The 18,826-nt window shown below is 37.1% G+C and overlaps 1 protein-coding gene across 2 annotated transcripts in view; it reads right to left on the bottom strand.

Moving 5' to 3' along the window:
• Positions 1-18,826, bottom strand: part of Scaper (S-phase cyclin A associated protein in the ER) — a 372,041-nt gene that overhangs the window by 226,602 nt on the left and 126,613 nt on the right. The window lies entirely within an intron of this gene.

The raw sequence follows: 18,826 nt of genomic DNA on the forward strand, positions 1-18,826 counted from the left end.
TCAGATGGGCTGAAAAACTGCAAACAGGAAAGTGGACTTGACAGATAACTTCCGTGCACAGTGAGGACCCAAGAGGTTTCAGGGAAGACCAATACACCAACCTCCATTCGATCCACCACTTGGAGGCTGCAGGGCACGCTGCAGACGGAATTGTCTATCCTCCAAGCCCCCAGTGCCATTTGCTGAGTCTCTACTTCCTTTGAGATTGTGACTGAAGGAACAATTCTGCCTCTGGAGAGGCCAGCTTCGCTTTCTTTCATTTCCACACCACCTTCACCAGCCCCACCTAACAATCTTGACTTTAAAGAAGAAGCTTGCAACCTTCCACCAGTTTCGCTTTGATTGTTATTATTGTTGTTGTTTGCTTATTGTGGTTTTCCAAGGATTTTTTTTTACTTAATTTTCTTCATACAATATTTTGATCATGTTTTCCTCTCTCCAACCCCTCCCAGATCCTCCCCACCTCTCTTTCAAAAAACAAAACAAAACAAAAAACCAACAGCAAAAACTCCACAAAAACAAAACTCAAAACAAACAAAAAACTAATAAAACAAAAAAAAAATGATAAGACAAAACAAAGAGTACAGACAAACAGACACACATCACTGAGGTCATTTTGTGTTAGCCACCTACTGGGCCTGGGGCCTGCCCTGGAGTGGTTGCTACACCCCATGACACTCCACTGGAGAAAACCACTGTCCCCTTGTTAACAGGTATCAGTTACAAATGGCTTCTTGGGTAGGGGTAGGTTTCCCTGTGTACTCCTCCCCTCAGTGCTTAAAAGACTTAAAAGTTAAAGTTAACCTGTAAGCCCCACCTGCCCAAGGAATTTGCAACTTTCTCAAATGCTGGGAGTTGTAGTTCTTGGAAAATAACAGTCAAGCCACAAGGAAAATATGGGTGGCCATATGGGTTTGTTCTTAAAAAGCCCTACAACACATGTCTTGGGATCACTCAGCTGGGAATCCCAGGGAGTGGTCCTGACAAAAGACCATCCTGGTCAGTAATTAATTAAAGCTTGCTTCAATGAACTGTGGAACTGGTTCTTCTCTGGTGAATCCCAGGATTAACACTGGGACACAGTTTAGCTTGAATTTGTTATTGTGCCAGGAGAACACAGAAATATAGTGAATCCTAATGACACACTACTATACCATAGATCAGTGTCTCTCTCAACCCATATCAGAGAAGCTTCTTCTTGCAATAGATGGAAGTTAAGACAGAGGTTCATAACTGGAAATGTGCAGAGAGTGAGAGACTCTGGAGAACTCAGCCTTAAATGGGATGTCTTCATCAAAGCCCTCCCACTCAGTGGCCAGGAATCTGTGTGGAAGGGGTGGTAGGAAGACGGTAGAGCCAGAGGGAAATGTGGAAACACTGGTTTCCAGACACAACAGAACTGTTGTACATATGAATTTGCAGAGGCTGTGGCTGTATGAAAGACCTGCACAAGACAACCTATTGTCAATACTCTACATCCCTTCTCCCTATACTGCTTATACAGGTTACACTCTATATGCCATTTCTATTCCTACACTACAGAACGAGAGTGCCGCAAATGACATTTTATAAAAGGCCCAATTATATTATTTTCAGGTGCATATATGCCATTTATATCTCTATTAGAGATCCTTAAGGGTCCTATACCCAATGAAAGACATTCTTTTTTTTTTTATTGAAAAAAAAATTTTCTGCCTCCTCCCGGCCTCCCATTTCCCTCCCCCTCCTCCCGCCCCTCTCCCCCTCCCCCCACTCCTCTTCTCCTCCCTCTCCAGTCCCAGGAGCAGTCAGGGTTCCCTGCCCTGTGGAAAGTCCAAGGTCCTCCCCTCTCCATCCAGATCTAGGAAGTTGAACATCCAAACTGTCTAGGCTCCCACAAAGCCAGAACCTGAAGTAGGATCAACACCCCGTGCCATTGTCCTTGGCCTCTTGTCAGCTCTCATTGTCCGCCATGTTCAGAGAGGAGCAGAAGGAGGGAGAGCATTTACAACGAAGTCAGGACCACGAGGGGTGCACCCACCCACTGAGACAGTCGGACCGATCTATGGGGAGCTCACCAAGGCCAGCTGGACTGTGACTGAAAAAACAATGAAAGACATTCTACAAAAAGAATTAGACACTAACTAGAACTGTTGCAAGATATTTGACTATATTATGTAAAGGTATGTCACTCTGATTGGTTTAATAAGATGAATGGCCAATAGCTAGGCAGGATTTGGGGGGCAGAAAGCATGCTGGAAAGAAGGGTGGAGATGCTATGAGATGCCAAGAGACACAGAAGAAGCAGGAAAGCAGGATAGGTTAGAAAGTAAGTACACAGCCTTCATTGTCCGCCATGTTCAGTTGTGAGAAGCCAAGGACAATGGCACTAGGTTTCGATCCTAATACATGAACTGGCTTTGTGGGAGCTTAGCCTGTTTGGATGCTCACCTTCCTGGGCCTGGATGGAAGTGGGAGGACCTTGGTCTTCCTGTAGGGCAGGGAATTTGGACTGCTCTTCAGTATCGAGAGGGAGGGGGAATGGACTGGGGGGAGGAGAAGAGGAGTGGGGATGGGGGAGGGGAGTGGAGGGAGGGGGCAATGTGTGGGAGGAGGGGAGGGAAATGGGAAACAGGGAGCAGTTGGAAATTTTAATTAAAAAAGAATAAAAAAAAAAAAAAAAAACAAGGCAAAGCTATCAGCCACCTTTCATAATTAACAATAAGCCTCCATGCCATGATTTGGGAGTTGGCTGGCAAGACAAATAAAGTCTAAACCACACAGAACTACAAAGAACCTTACTTTTTTAGTCAGGTATGGTGATGCACACCTGTAATAGTAGCACTTGGAAGGTTGAGGTTGGAGCGTTGTCATGAATTTGAAGCCACCTTGGGTTATACTGTGAATATACTGGGATAGAGTAAACCCTCAAAGAATCATACTTTTAAAACATACAATACATTTACATGTGTATTATATATACAATGCATACACACCAACCAACTCATTTAAAATCTCAAAATTAAGAATAAAAATGTTTTTATTTGATTGACTAAAATTTTTACTTAATACAAAATCAATACATGTTAAGCATAGAAAAATTAGTAAGATTAAAAAGGAAACATCCTATGACTCTTAGGAACCCCAAATAACTATTCTCCTTTCCCTCTCTAGCCTTCCTCCCCCACTTCCTCTGCCCCCCTCATTAGGATTCAGGCATTATGCTCCCTCCTGTCATCTACAGGATGAACCCAGGCAGTACCCTAACCACCCCAGGGTCCTATGGCTGCTATGTCACTATGCAAGTACAAAGGTCCTTTAAGAGACAAGCTCCACCCACTCCTAGTCTCTTTCTTGGTGCTCTTCTGAAGGGGCAGGCAGGACTTTCCAGTTTCTTCTCTTTTTCTCTCTCTGTGTCTTTCTTTCTCTTTCTTTTCTCTTCCCCTTTCTCCCATCCCTTTCCCCATGCCCTTCCCTTCTTCCAATAGAACTTTCCAATTAGGTTCTATCTGCCTGGCCATGTTTGTCCCTCACCCATTGTGGGCTAGCCAGTCAGGGTCCCACTTGAGTCCTTTTCATAGTGTGTGTGTGTGTAACAAAATTGGATGTACCTTAACACTTTATGAGTTGTTTTTCATTAGATATTCAAAATATATACTCTTCCCACTAATTTTTCTACAACCAAAGTTAGTGAGTGCAGGTGTTGTATTTCACAGCTACATACAATCTTGCTGATGTCTAATTGTTAATCATGTGGGGAGCTTAATACTTTTGATATAAAAGGTAGCAGTACAACCAATACTCATGTATTTATGTTTGGCTTTTTGTAAGAGCAAGATCATCTTTTCTCTCTCCTTACCCAAGATAACCATTTGATTTTAAAAAGAATGCACTATTGGGTACAATAAACAGTTGTTTTACAACAAACCAGGAAGGAACTATACAGTAAGTGAGTATTGACAGGGGCATGTGATGTGGGATGTCCTTCTCTGTATGTGTTGCTTTATTGGTTGATGAGTAAAGCTGCTTTGACTTACGGCAAAGGTTGAAGTGGGAAATCCAAACAGAGATATAGAGAGAACAGGCTGAGTCAGGAAGACACCATGGAGCTGCCCAGTAAGCCACAGTCTTGTGCCCATACACAGATTAATAGAATTAGGTTAATTTAAGAGGCAAGAGCTAGCTAGAAAGACACCTGAGTTAGCAGGCCAAGCAGTATTGTAATTAAAATAGTTTCTGTGTAATTATTCAGGTCTGAGCAGTTGGGAAATGAGCGAGCAGTCTCTGCCTATAAAATGACTCACCAACGTGGGGCAAATACATCCACATAAAAACTGAGAGAGCCTGAGAAGAAATTCTGGACACAAATGAACAGAATTAGGCACAGCTTCTTGGTAGCCACATTTTTTCAGATAGATTCTGTTTGCTGGTGTCAAGAAAAGGCACAGCTCCTTTAAGAGAAATCTTCCTGACTCAATGTTAGCGGCAAAAATTACTCGGCTTCTTTAAGATCTGACTTCTTGGCTTGTGCTAGCAGAATGAACTATGGCTCTTTTGGGAGGTCCTGCATTTAAATGGGGTCTGTGAACAGTGTGTTACCAATTGCTTAATGGTGACATAGACCCGCTGTGCCCCTGGAGCTGGGGTGGTGCACATGACTCGCAGAGGCAGTGAACATGCCTCCACCATGTTGGACTGGGTGGAACAAACAGGCAGGGGCAGGGAGTTGGTCCTAGACATGCTCACTTAGCATTAAAAAAAAAAGCGCTCCTCGTCAAAATATGTCTACATATACAAAATAATTTGAATAGATCACAGTATTGGATAAATGTACATAGGCTTGGGAGAGAGAAGAAAAAGAGTACAGACAGTTATAAAAAATGGGTTTAAAAAATAAAACAAAGTCTTTAAAGAGAGTAAAACTAATATAAAAGAGTACAGACACACACAGATTAAAGGAGTAAAAGTAATAATTAAAAAAAGACCAGGTAAAGATGGAAAATGCACAGTGAGTCTAGATTATGCATATTATTGTGTTTTCTTTAAACTGTTTTACTGTAAATCAATCTAAGTACAGAGAGACATTTCATTGTACAGACTGCTAAGCTAACCAATCATATATATTTTAAAGTTATCTTGACTTCAAAATTTAAGTCTAAGGATATATTTCTTTGGAAAAGAGGTTCTGCTTTTGTTTCCACAAAAGATGAGAATCTATGGATTCCTTTCAGGCTAATGTGGTTTGATTAAACAAGATCCCCTGAAAGTTTTCCATGAATCCTAAAAATATTTCACCCCACAAAAAGCAGGAAGCAGTTTGGAGAAAACTACACCCAAATTCCCAAAATGGCTATTTATAAATGTTTGTTTTCATTTTAAAAGGGTTAGTCTTAAATGTTTAATGGTCATAGTCAATTTCCAAACAAATAATAAATAAGGTGTATATATGATATAGAAATGAGTATTTTACATGGGTATGGATTTTGGTTTATTGATACAAATTTAAGATCAATTTTGTTATATGTATATTTCTACTCTTATTTAAAGTATTAATGTTTATATAATTCATTTTAAAATGTAATGTATAATTAAAATTGCAGATTAATAGGTAATAATCTATAATGATAACAAGGCTTGTAGTCATGTTAGTTAGGTTTTCTAGTTGTACAGAGATAGATTTCAGATGGATAGATAGTTTTCAAATCTTTCAAAGACCTATAGAATATGGCATTTAAAATGTTTTAAAAACTTACACTTTTCTCGAAAGTTAGACATGTATGCAGATTCTGGCAGCACCAATTACTTCAGAGAGCTTGATCAGCATTGAAAAAACTCATTATGGAACTTGCCTACAAAATGACATGGCTAGCCATTTGGGCAAGAAACAGCTCTTGCCTGTACTGCTTGACAGTATGCTGTATGAACTGGGCATACTGGGCATGCAGGACCTACAGAAAAATGACTGCTGAACTAGTCAAAAAAAAAAAAAAAAAAAGCAAGATGGTCCTTCGGAGTTTCTCCTTCATAAGAAAAACTGCCAGACATTTTACAGGACACAAAAGAAAACAACTGATAAACTCTGTCAGTACAAGGCAGAACAGATCTTCAAATTTCCTGCTTCACCAAAAAGTCTGGCAGATATTATGGACCTGTGGGCTGAAGATCAGTGCCCCAACATTACAGAAAAACTTTGGGTGACTGTCCAGGTAACAAGATGTCTCTGACAATTCTAGAACTTTGGAAGTTGCTTAAAATGCACTTCCTGTTTACTTAGGTAATATTATATCCTCCTGGGGTTTTTGAATAGTTAAAAACAGATAGTTATAGCTTTCCTTAGTTATTTTATAGGATAAAGATAAGATAGATGATATTTCCTTAGTTTGCCAAATGAAAAATGGACTAAATATTGTAACTATAATTCTTTCCTGATAATTGTTTTGTTATATTTAATTTTACTATGTTAACATTAAAACCTTCCTTTTTATTTAGACAGAAAAGGGGAGATGATGTGGAATGCCATTCTGTATATGTGTTGCTTTTATTGGATAATGAATAAATCTGTTTCAGCCAATGGCTTGGTAGAGTACAGCCAAATGGGAAATCCAAACAGAGATATAGAGAGAAAGTAGGCAGAGTCAGAGAGACACCATGTAGCTGCCAAAGGAGTAACATGCCAGCACCAGTAAGCCACAGTCTAGTGGCAATACACAGATTAATAGAAATGGATTAATTCAAGATGTAAGAGCTAGCTAGAAAAACATCTAAACTATTGGCCAAACAGTGTTGTATTAATATAGTCTTTGTTGATAATTTAGGTCTGAGCGGCTGGGAAATGAACAACCAGTTTGCTTTTACAGTCATGAACTTGAAAGAGTTTAAAAGACTTCAATCTCCAAGGACCAGCTCAGGAAAATCCCGGTAAATTTCTGAGGAAGTTTTGTCATTAAAATCCTTATCAAGCAGGAGTCTGGGAAAACACTGACAATAGGAGTAGAATTTCAGATTATCTGAATCACTTTATCCAAATAGAGAAATTCAATAAGAAAGCAAAACCCTCCAAAAAAATTTACACCAAAATGAAGTAACTAGGAATGCTAATGAGCCTCAAAGCAGGTGAAGACAAACTAACATCACATCCATAGGAGTCATGGTCACTGTCCAGTGAAGGCATCATCAAGTCACCTGAGAACAGGATCTGGGAAGGAGAAAGGTGATTAGCTCATCTCCAGGTGAGCTGCATTATGAAGGTCAATTTGAAGGACAGGCCATACATGCTATCAAAACTCAGCCACCATGGATTCATGCAAGGGATAGGCCTTACACTTCACTCAGACAACAATGGTAAGCGCCCAGGTGAGAGAAGACCAGATAGACAACAGGACTCTTGAGAAAGCCAGCCAGCTTCTTTTCCAACACACAGTAACAACTATGCTGAGTCACAACTCCTTCTAAATGGTTTTATAAAACTTACTTAATGCAAAACTAAAAACACAACATTAGCAATGTCAAGTGCCAAAGTTACCGGGACAAAGACTAAATACAACACAATCCTAAACAAACAAACAAAAATAGTCAAACTAGGAGCTCACACCTATAATTACAGCACTGGGGAGACTGAGGCTAGAGTAGTGCCTAGAGTTTGAGGTTGCCTATTAAACTGCGACTTCCAGGTCAGGCTGAGCTACAAAGTAAGGCCTTATCTCCAAAAATAAAAAATCTTAATGGATAATATCAAGACGTAACTTCTCAAATTTTCTGGCTCCAAAGGAAAAAAAAATATCATTTAGAGAAGAAAACAAATAAACAAATCAAGTATCTTCAGGCAAGAAAGATGACCATCGGCCTTTTAGGTAATGGCATTTTATGCCACAAAATAATGAAATGTGTTCATCACTCTCAAAGATAAAAAGCAAAACACCGATGAAAGGTAAAACTTATTCCATTATGCACTTTCTAAGTAATCTAGTCCCTGATTAACATAAACAGCCTACAAGAGAGCAAAGCCCCTATACTAAATCTGGCTGCACCTCTCTTCTTGCCAGTACGTGTGCCCTTAAAAGTAACAAGGCTGTCCTCTGCCCCCTCTTGTCACCCCCAAGAACAGCCTAGCAGTTTGATTTCCCAAATACACTTTTCTTCCTATCCATGGAATGGTCCAGTGTGATGGTTTCACTGCTCCATGGCTTACAAGTTGTGCCTGAAGGCAGCATTCTGCACTCCGTGAGATTAGGGTTTAAGTATGGTTTTCTCCTACTTACTGGTCATTCTTATTATGATGTAAGCTCCCTCCGTGCTGAAACCTAGAACAGAACTTTTTATTCTGATCCTTTTTAAAAATCACATTCTGACACCACTTCTCACACCCCATTGTTTCTTAATGGCTAAAATCAGGTAAATTGGGCTGGGTGTGGTGGTGCACACCTTTAATACTAGTATTAAGAACACAGACACAGGTGGATTTCTGCATAGCAAGTTCCAGGCCAGCCAAGGCACACAGTAAGAATTTGTTACAAAAAAATTAAAAATAAAAATAAAATTGAAAACACAACAATCTTACTTCCTCTTACATCAACTCATCGAGGCAGCTAGAGCTCTAACCAGTAAAGATAATAACAAACGACAATGGTGCTGTTTAGATACTGGCATTCCTGTCTCTGCTTCACACACAGACATTGTTCCACGGATGGACACTGCTAACAATCCACCATGGTAAACAAGTTCTACAACCCTGTCTACTTAACAGTTCATAAATGTTCAGTTTTTAATAGTTATTTTTAAAAATTTCACCTTAATAGAATTAGAATAAGAAAACAAAGGTCCAAATGACTATTTTAGTAAATACATAAGAACACAGAAGCAGACAATTAATTATACAATTATGGCATATCTATTACAAAATTGCTACACATCATTGGATCAGATTTTTAAAAAGTAACATTTCTAAGTTTTTATTACACAATCTTAAATAAAAGTTTCAGGGCTCAAATTTGTTTAACACACTGAACATATGTTTAGTTAAGATACGTATATTAGTACATAAATGATGAATATTACTAGATCAAAATGTTAACAGTAGGCATTACTGTTTTTCTACTTTGATCATTTTTTATGAATGCATATTAGTATATTCATAATGATTAAAATTACTTAAAGAAATGCAAAGAAAAGCAGACTCTTCAAAGAAAGTAAATTTACACTAAGTTACAGTTACTGCAGGATGGTTTACTTCAGGGAAGAATAAGCATTATTGAGTAAGAAACACCTTCTATAGTTACTCAGAATTCTAATTATTGTGGTATGGGCATGAGTAAGATACAGTCGCAATGTGAAGCAATGAGCACCAGATCTCATCCTGAAGTAGTTCTGGACCTTCTTCTTTCCTAACTGAATTTTCTAAGTGCAAATTTCAGCCTTATGGGAGTCCAGGCTGCAGAAATGATCCGTAACAGCATTTCACTGCTGACTCTAAGTAAGCACTAACAGGAGTCAGTCTTTCCTACTGCTGTCTATGATGAGCAGAAAGAAGCCAAGTGCACAGCTCCCCATCACATCTGCAACTCGGCACAGGACGTCTCCTGTACCCACTTACTCAGTAAACTGAAGAGGGGGCTGGAGAGATGGCTTAGAGGTTCAAAGCACTGACTGCTCTTCCAGAGGTGATGTGTTCAATTCCCAGCTACCACATGGTGGCTCACAACCATTTATAATGAGATCTGGTGCCCTCTTCTGACATGCAGACATGCATTTGACAGAACACTGCATACATAATAAATAAGTTTAAAGAAAATAAGGTATACTAAAGAGAACAAATGATAAATTTGAAATTTTCTTCCTAATATTTTAAATGTCAATGTAATAAATGCAAAAGGTAACTATACACACACACATTAAGTCTAGTTTTTAAGTCACAACTCAAGTCTTACTAAATATTGCTATGACATGAAGTACAAATGATGTACATAAAGACACTAATACCTATACAGACATCTTGTCAAAGATTTTATCTTATTAATCTTTTAATTACCTTTTCCTGCATATAAGACTCCAGATTCTCTACCATACTTTACTATATTAAATGAAATGACTGATCCTAAATTTGGATTATGATATCTTGTCAGACTCCTCCTAATGGCTCCAAGTTTCTTATTTTACCAAAAGAAAAAAAACCCCAAAACCAGACAAAACTGAGCTATATAGGCAAAAGTCATGATCTACGAGAAATAATGTTCTAAAACAGAATAAGTACAAAAATATAAATGATAAAACACAAAATTTCAAATTGTCAATAGTATGGCTTTTCAAATAAACACATTTCATAAAATATGGCACTAAGTAAATGATCAACTTCACATCATTAACATCTTATAATGCCAAACTGAATTTTTAAGAATGCTAATGGTTACAGATCCTTTAAAATGATTTAAATGTCTGCTTTGAAAAAAAAAAATCACCATTTCTTAGCCAGGCATAGAGGCACACAACCTTTAATTCCACCACTCAGGAGGCAGAGGCAGGTGGGTCTCTGTGAGTTCAAGACCAACCTGATCTACATAATAAGTTCCTGGACAGCCAGGGCTACATAGTGAGAAACTGTTTGCCAAAAAACATAAAGTCTTCTTCTAAACATGAAATAAATCTAAAGTCATGTTTCAGTTAGGTTCTTCAGATCCAAGGCTCATGTTTAAAATGAGGGTGATGCTGGATCGGAATCTGCACAGGCAGAAAATTATGGTTATGTTTTACCTTAAAAATTGTTTTCTCTCAACTTCATCCTGTAACTTCCGAATGTAGTTTGAAATCTAAAATTCAATATTACTTTATTCAACAATAAAATGTTTTTATTACATTATTAAAATTATTATGTATTCCACTCTTAGTTTGCCAAAAAAAAATCAAATTTTTAAGGTACTTTTACAACACTCTCCCGCTGACTTCTATCAAAAGCAAGAAATGGAAGACAAAAGAATTTAAACCTGCATTTATTGTGTTCTCAGGAAGACAAGGCCAAACAACTTGAAATATCAGAGGTAAAAAGATAAGAGAAGGAGAAAAGACGGTGTGCAAAATGTGAAGAAGAGGAAGAGGAGAAAGAAAGTCAGGAGGAAAACAGAAAGAAAGGGCAGATAAAATAACATCCATTTAAAACATGGCATTTTTAGATAAGTCAGCATTTCAAATTGTGCTCCCAGAAACAAGACACAGAAAATAATACATATGTAAGCTTTAGCTCAAATCACTAACATTTAACTCAACACCTACTATGTGTCAACAACTTGGGCTAGCTGTTTCTGTTAAGGAGGAACCATTCTCTGGATATCAGAATTTTTGGCTAGAATTTAAAAAGATCTATAACAAACTCTTCTTTTGATTGACATCATTTCTCATAATCTGATCTTATCTGCAAGAAACAGTTTGGACAAACTCTTTAAAGTTGAATCATAACTACTGACAGCTTTTTGTTAGCTGTACAAATAAACTACTTCTGGGGACTAACCTAAGACTATGAAAAATGAAGGCAGCACACGGAGAAGTTAGCTCACACTAAAACAGGGGTGTTGATAATGTTGAGAGATTTAAGAAACTGTAATATATATCATAGGTGGGTTCATATGACACCATTGCCATTGTTCCCTGGTGAGGCCCTAATGCAGTGTACAAGAAAATTCTTAAAAATATGTCAAGAAATAAAAAGGTTTAAGAGTTCCATTATATTTATGGTTTATAAATTTGTCAAACAGTAAATTTGAAAAAGCCTGAAATGCAGTATCCTCTGTCAAAATGGTGCCCTTAATGACAGAATTCTTTGAAAAATGAAATTAAATATATAAGGCACTGACAAGTTTAAACTAGAGGGGGCATTTTAATTATACAAAAGGCTCAACTCTGGTAAGGTCCCCTACTCCAGATTACACTACAGTAGGGGTTTTATCAATTACAATCTATGTATTATATTGTTTGAAGTGACAGATGAGAAAAATGAAGCTAATGAAATACAGTGAAACAGACACCAAGCAAAAGAGAAAAAGCCATCCCCTGATAAGGATTCTAGTCTGCCATCTGTCCCCCTGCCACTCAGTGACAATTACAAATTCTCCTTCAGTTTTCGAGTAGGTGAAGGTGATGAATGAGGCAAGGGCTTTCCTGTGCAGATCCTGACATTCTTTCTGATCTAATCTGAGGTTTAACAGATGACTCAAAGAAAGGCTCAGAGTTCAACAACCTCATTACTAGATTATGCTGTGGAGACTGGAAGGTCTAAGCTCAGTTCTGCAGTGAGAAATAGTTGAACTGTAACAATTCAAGTTTTACAAAGAAGCAAAAGGGGTTTTCTCACAATGCTCATCTTTAGGAATTTGGATTGTTAGCACCACCCTCAGAAATCGTTACAATAACAGAGTAGCAATGATGTTACATATTACAAAAGCATCACCCTTGAGATTCAAATCAAAGAGGGAGGCAATGATCAGAGGCAGTACTGCTCCATCTCTAGTGGTATGCAGTCATAAGGACAAGGCTGTGGGAAGCCATCAACTTCTTAGCAGCAGCAGCAGCAACAATATTCTCAAAAATAGGATACAAAGGTAAAAAGAAAATTAGGGAATTGTTATATCAATATGAGGCAAGGGAGATTTTTCACAGCAAAAAAAAATGACCAAGGATAAAGGGGTAATTTTACACTATTAAAGGAGTCAATCAAGACAATGTAACAGTTTTGGTATTTCTGTCAAAAAACTGATAAGCCTACAATTAGAACCAGAAACTTCAAAATCCCTCTCTAAAAACTGGGAAAACAGAAACAGAAATCAATAGATGTGCAGATGAGGAACCAGATGAGCTGTCTTGACCATGATGATGGGTTCAAGAGAATGTGCATATGTCAAGTTATCAAACTATAATTAAGAGCACAATAAAAATAACGTCATAAATTGAGCTCTTTAAAAAAATTCCAAAACATCCTTCTATCTCTTTAACTGAAAGTTTTTGTTAATTTTGTATAATAATATACACACTGTAATGAAGCAAGGTATTGTAAAGAACACTACAATAATATAAAGTACCGAATACTTTATAAGAACAAACCATGGGAAAAAGTTATTTGAGAGATTCATCTAAAAATCCCGCAGGGCAGGGAATTTGGACTGCTCTTCAGTATTGAGAGGGAGGGGGAATGGAGAGGGGGGAGAAGAGGAGTGGGGATAGGGGGAGGGGAGTGGAGGGAGGGGCAATATTTGGGAGGAGGGGGAGGGAAATGGGAAACGGGGAGCAGGTGGAAATTTTAATTAAAAAATAATAAAAATAAAAAATAAATAAATAAAATATTTGCACAGATACAACGGAAAAAAATCAAATTAAGAACAAAAATAAAAAAGTCTTAGGACTAAGGGTGGGCTACATCTACAAATTAAGTAGAGAATGCAGGAATAATTAGTAGCTGTAAGAAATTAATTTTAAAGGTATAAAATAATTCCTTGGAACCATCACAGGAAAGTCAAAGTGAAAGAAAATGTTTTCGTAGTTTTGATCATTAAACTAATAAGTTGTTTAAAAACAAATCTTACAGGCAATCACACCTATTCTGATCTCTGTGAGCACCAGGCTTGTATGTGTTACATATACTTATATGTTGGGAAAAATATATATATTTTTTGTTTTCAACAAAATCTTCAACACATAAAGATAATCATTAAATTTATTTTTCAAATTAAAACTAGGAGCCAAATGCTATCCTATCATTCAGAGGCCTAAGGAAGGGAAAACTGAATTTAAGACCAGTCTAGGTAATGTAGTGATACTCTGTCTCAAAAAAATAAATAAAATTAAATATTAGATAGATGGATGAATGATGGATGATGGATGGACAGATGAATGGACAGACAGGAGGACACACACACACACTTTGGTCAAAAATTCACTTGGGGATAATATATCCACAAGAATCTGAAACAGGAACTTTAGAAAACTAAAGCTCTGGTGGAAATCGTGCTCACAGCCTTTGATTTTCTGACATGAAAGATGTACCTTTTTGTTGAAAACATAATTAAAATTCACTGACTCTGACGGCATACACAGAACTATTGCAGAAGTAGCTTTCCACATATGTATTAGTTTAACTGCACTATTGGATGTATCTAGGAGTCATAAAAAATTATGTATCTAGGAGTCTTATAAAAAATTAAATGGCTTAATTTTTTAACTGCATTTGTTACCTACTTAAAGTTTTATTTTATGAGCCTTGGTCAAGCATTGACTGTGCAAGTACAAGGACCATCCTCTAACACATTTAACAGTCAGGTGCAGTGGGGTCGGCTGTGCTGAAGAGGGACAGGTAGGTAGATCCCTGGAGCTCACAGGTGGGTCAGCCTACCTGAGTACCAGAGCAGCGAGGGATTCTGTCCCCACCGGGGAAGATGCCTGATAAAAAGACACTGGAGGCTGTCTTCCTTCCTTCACATGCACACATATGGACCTAACTACAAACACATGAACCTGCACTCAAGTACACACATACAACACACACACACACACTCTGAAATAAACTAACGTGTAAAAGAAAAGACATGAAAGGAAAGTCTCTGTAAACTTGGGGCTCTTTAGGTTTCTAACCCTGAATCTTTAGTAATATCTCTAAAAGTAAATTATTTTTAAAATTTCAGATTTGGTTTATTTTTTATGACTGTTTTATGCATACCAAGTGTGTGCCTGATGCCTGCAGAGATCAGAGGAGGGTACCGAATCCCCTGTGACTGGAGTTACAAGTAGATGCTGGGAATTGAGCTCAGATCCTCTGTAAGAGCAATAAAGGCTCTTACTGAACTGATCCATCTCTTCAGCTCCCAAAACTAAACTTTTAATTAAAGAAAAAAATAATCAGCATTAAAGGTAACTATGATCATTAGTATTATTAATAAAATTAGTGGCTAGAGAGATGGCTCAGTAGGTAAAGGTGCTTGGCTACTAAGCCTAAAACCAGAGTACAATCCCCAGAATCCACATGTTAAAAGGAAAGAAAACTCCTACAAGTTGTCCATTGATCTACACACACACACACAAACACACACACACACACACACACACAAACATACACATACATGTACATACATGCACACAATAATTAAAATAATTTCTCAAATCGACTTAAACTCATCATCCTTATTGAAGCACAAAATGAAAAAAATGGAAGAATTTAACAACTTAGAGCAACAGTTCTCAACCTGTGGTCTGTGGTTCCTTTTGGGGTCAAATGACCCTTTCATGGGAGTCACTTAAGGCCGCTAGAAAACACAGGTATTTGCATGACAATTCATAACTGTAGCAAAATTACAGTTAAAAAGTAGCAGTGAAAATGTATGATTGGGATCACCAAAGCATGAAGAACTGGATCAAAGCATTGCAGCATTAGGAAGGTTGAGAACTACTGACTCAGAGTTTATTCATTTGCTTTGCTGTTGTGTTGACAGCTACACAATGTTCTTCCTAACACTTTCATAGAGAGTAAAGGTTTCTGCTCCTCCAAAGGAAGGGTAAGGAAATGAGTGCGTCATTATGGAGCCGGTTCCCAGATGGACCGAGTGTCAGTGTCACACACAGCCTAAGCTCAACAATGAGCTCAGCTTATATCTCACAAGATGCAGTGACTATTTTATCCTCTGTTGTTATGAAATGTCCCATTTTCCCTATCCATCACTTAGTTAACATAATTTCTGAGAATAAAATATAAATTTAGCATTTGAAAAAAATCATCTTTGATTCCAAGCATCCAATGCACACTAGTGAATTTAAGAACCTTCATGAAGAGCCTGCTCATAGTTTTCATAAAACAAAATTTACTATCATTTTCCTTCATACGTGAGAATGCAGTATAAAAAAACAGAATTTGTCTAAGTCACATTTTTGGAATGCAAAGGATTGTCACAAAGAAAGAATATACAAATTCACAATGAAGAAAGACAACCACCCACCATTTTTGAACTTCATCTCCTTACAAAAATGAATACATATTACACCAAAAATTGGGTACTTCATTAAATTGTGAGATGGGACAGTGAAGAGACCAAGCATTAAAATTAATGCTGTTTCTCTAACAATACATGTAAAAAATTTCACTTTAGAATATATTTATAACTCGCATTCATTTTATATTAAAAACAGAATTATAAAATCACCAAAATATCAAATATACATCAGTTCTTTTGTGAGAAGCCTTTTAAAATGCTAGAAAAATTCTTCAGTTAAATTAGATAAAAACATAGAACAATAAAGCTTTCTTACTCAGCAGCTACCTATTATGTTTAACAGTCTTAAAATAAAATGTGTCAAAGGTCAAGAGTAAGTTATCTGAGATGTCAAGTACACTGGGTCAAAGGGATAGTTTTATTAGGTCAGAAGTGACATAAATAAAATCTTATATGCCAAAGAAGAAGGGTAATAGACATGGTGTATAAAATATAAAGACATCATAGGCGACAAGTAATAAGTTTAAGTAGAACAAGTGTGTTTACTATAGATACCTTCACTGATTAAAAAGGAAACTTCCATGTGAGTAAAACAGCCTCTCTATAACACAGCTCATATGCTATATTACCAATGTTGTTTTTAGGGGAAAGGAGCTTTCATTAGAACAGTTACATGGATTAACTAAGAAGTCAAAAAGTTTCATTATTTGCAACTGACAGAGTACACAAAATAAGCACATCAATCAAACCTCAATCTACAAAGACTAAATAAAGACCACTAAAATAACTAGAAAATTTACATTGCTACACATTGTTTTATCAGTCTACTATTCTTTCCTTTTCATCTCTTCTCATAAATGAAGATATATATCTTTATATGTATATATATATATATATAATATATGTATGTATATATATATAATAAACTGAGTTTATATATCTGAGATATATGTATGTATGTGTGTGTATATATATATACACACACTGCAGAATTTTTTCCATTCTTAAAACTGGGAATTTGTGGATGCCAGCAAGCACTCTCACCAAGCTGCACCCATTATCCCAGAAAACTTTTTAACTTTTACCTTTAATTTACTTTGAAATGAATAATATATTCAGCTTTATTAAGGAAATCTACTAGCAAATGTTTTTAACAAATAAATACATTTTTAATCTTTTTATTTTTTATGTTTTTAGTAACAGAAAGTAGTACCCATCATTTAGGGCAGTATTTTCATTTAAAACAAACAGTCTTGAAAGAAGGATAGAGGTCACTGGTTTGTTTCATTTTATTTGATTTTGTTTTTCTGTTATTTGATACAGAGTCTCAGTCCCAGCTGGCCTTGAAGCCTAGATCCTCCTGCCTCTGTCTTCCTACGGCTGGGATGTAGGCATGGGTCACCACAGCCCACAGGTGGCTACAATTAAAATAAAATTCAAACAAAAAATAGGAATATTGTAAAAGATTTAAGTAGAAAAATCCATACCACCTTCTCTAAAAGTACTCATACAATCTGAGTAAAAATTCAAAATTAAAGGCTGGGTGATGGTGACAAACACCTTTAATTCTAGCATTTGGGAGGCAGAGGCAGGCAGATCAATGTGAGTTCAAGGCCAACCTACTCTACAGAGCAAGTTCCAGGACAGACTCCAAAGCTACACAAAGAAACACTGTCACAAAGATTCAAAAATGATAAATTATTTGAGGCAAACTAAATAGATAACTAGTTCTATATTCCACTTCAACTGTATTACAATTACATAGAATTTACAAAGAAATTTAGAGGTATATTCAAATACTATCTTTAAAGATATGTATACTTTTCCACTTGAATTAAATTCAACTCAGTAAATGTTTACTAGAAATCTAAACTAAGTATCAAATATAAACTCATAGAAATTCAACACTGGAGACTTAATTCCAGCCACAACAAACTGGCTACTACTAGATTTATCTTCCAACTCCAAAGTCTACACAAAACGCAAAAGGCAAGCAAGTAAAGGTAGTAAGGAGCAGTTAGACAGCCAGTACTTGTGGCCAGAACCTCAAATGACAAGGACAAGCAGCCCCAGAAGTATGCTTCCACTGCCACTGGTTCTTCCTTATGGGCTTATGTCAATTGTTGGCTTGGGAGTATGGACTACAAATGAGAATTAATGAGCTGGAGACAGCCAGAGTTTAGAGCTGTAAAAGGAGGAAATGGCAGAGAAAGGAGCCTGGCCACTTTTGTGCAATTTCTCTTTAACCATCACTTATATCCAGAAAATCAGGAGTAAAACGTCATTTTATTCCTTCCACATATTTACATAGAACTTTACTAAGAAACCAGTCACCAAATTATTCACTTCCTCAGAGTATTCAGCTGAGAGGACTGCTTTCAACCCAGAGCACGCCTTTTCTGCTCAAACTCCCTCACCTCATCTCCTAGAGTAGCCAAAGTCTACACAAAGGCTTTCAGATACTTGCTACTGAGAAGTAATACAATTCCCCAGGTGTATTTCCCTTTCTTTTGACAACTCAATAAATAAAATTTTATTCTATGCCAATTGCATTACTGATGGTCTTTGCCTGTAGGGTATTAATAAAAATCTAATTGTAACATGGAGGGTTCGGCCTGCTTGTTGTTTGTGTTTTTGTCCTGCCCTGTACCCCACAACTGTTTAGTCCCAAAGAAAATCACACATAGGTCTCCATAAATTATAAGCTGATTGGCCCATTAGCTCTAGCCTCTCCCTGGCTAACTCTCACATTTTGATTAACCCATTTTTCTGATCTATGTTAGCCATGTGACTCATTACCTTTTTTCAGTGGGGCAGATCACATCCTGCTGCTTCAGTGGTCTGCTTCCTCCTTTCCAGAATTTTCCTGTTGCGGGAGGTCCTTCCGCTCCTCC

This window comes from Chionomys nivalis, chromosome 4 (assembly GCF_950005125.1).
Source record: "Chionomys nivalis chromosome 4, mChiNiv1.1, whole genome shotgun sequence".
Classification (NCBI taxonomy): domain Eukaryota; kingdom Metazoa; phylum Chordata; class Mammalia; order Rodentia; family Cricetidae; genus Chionomys; species Chionomys nivalis.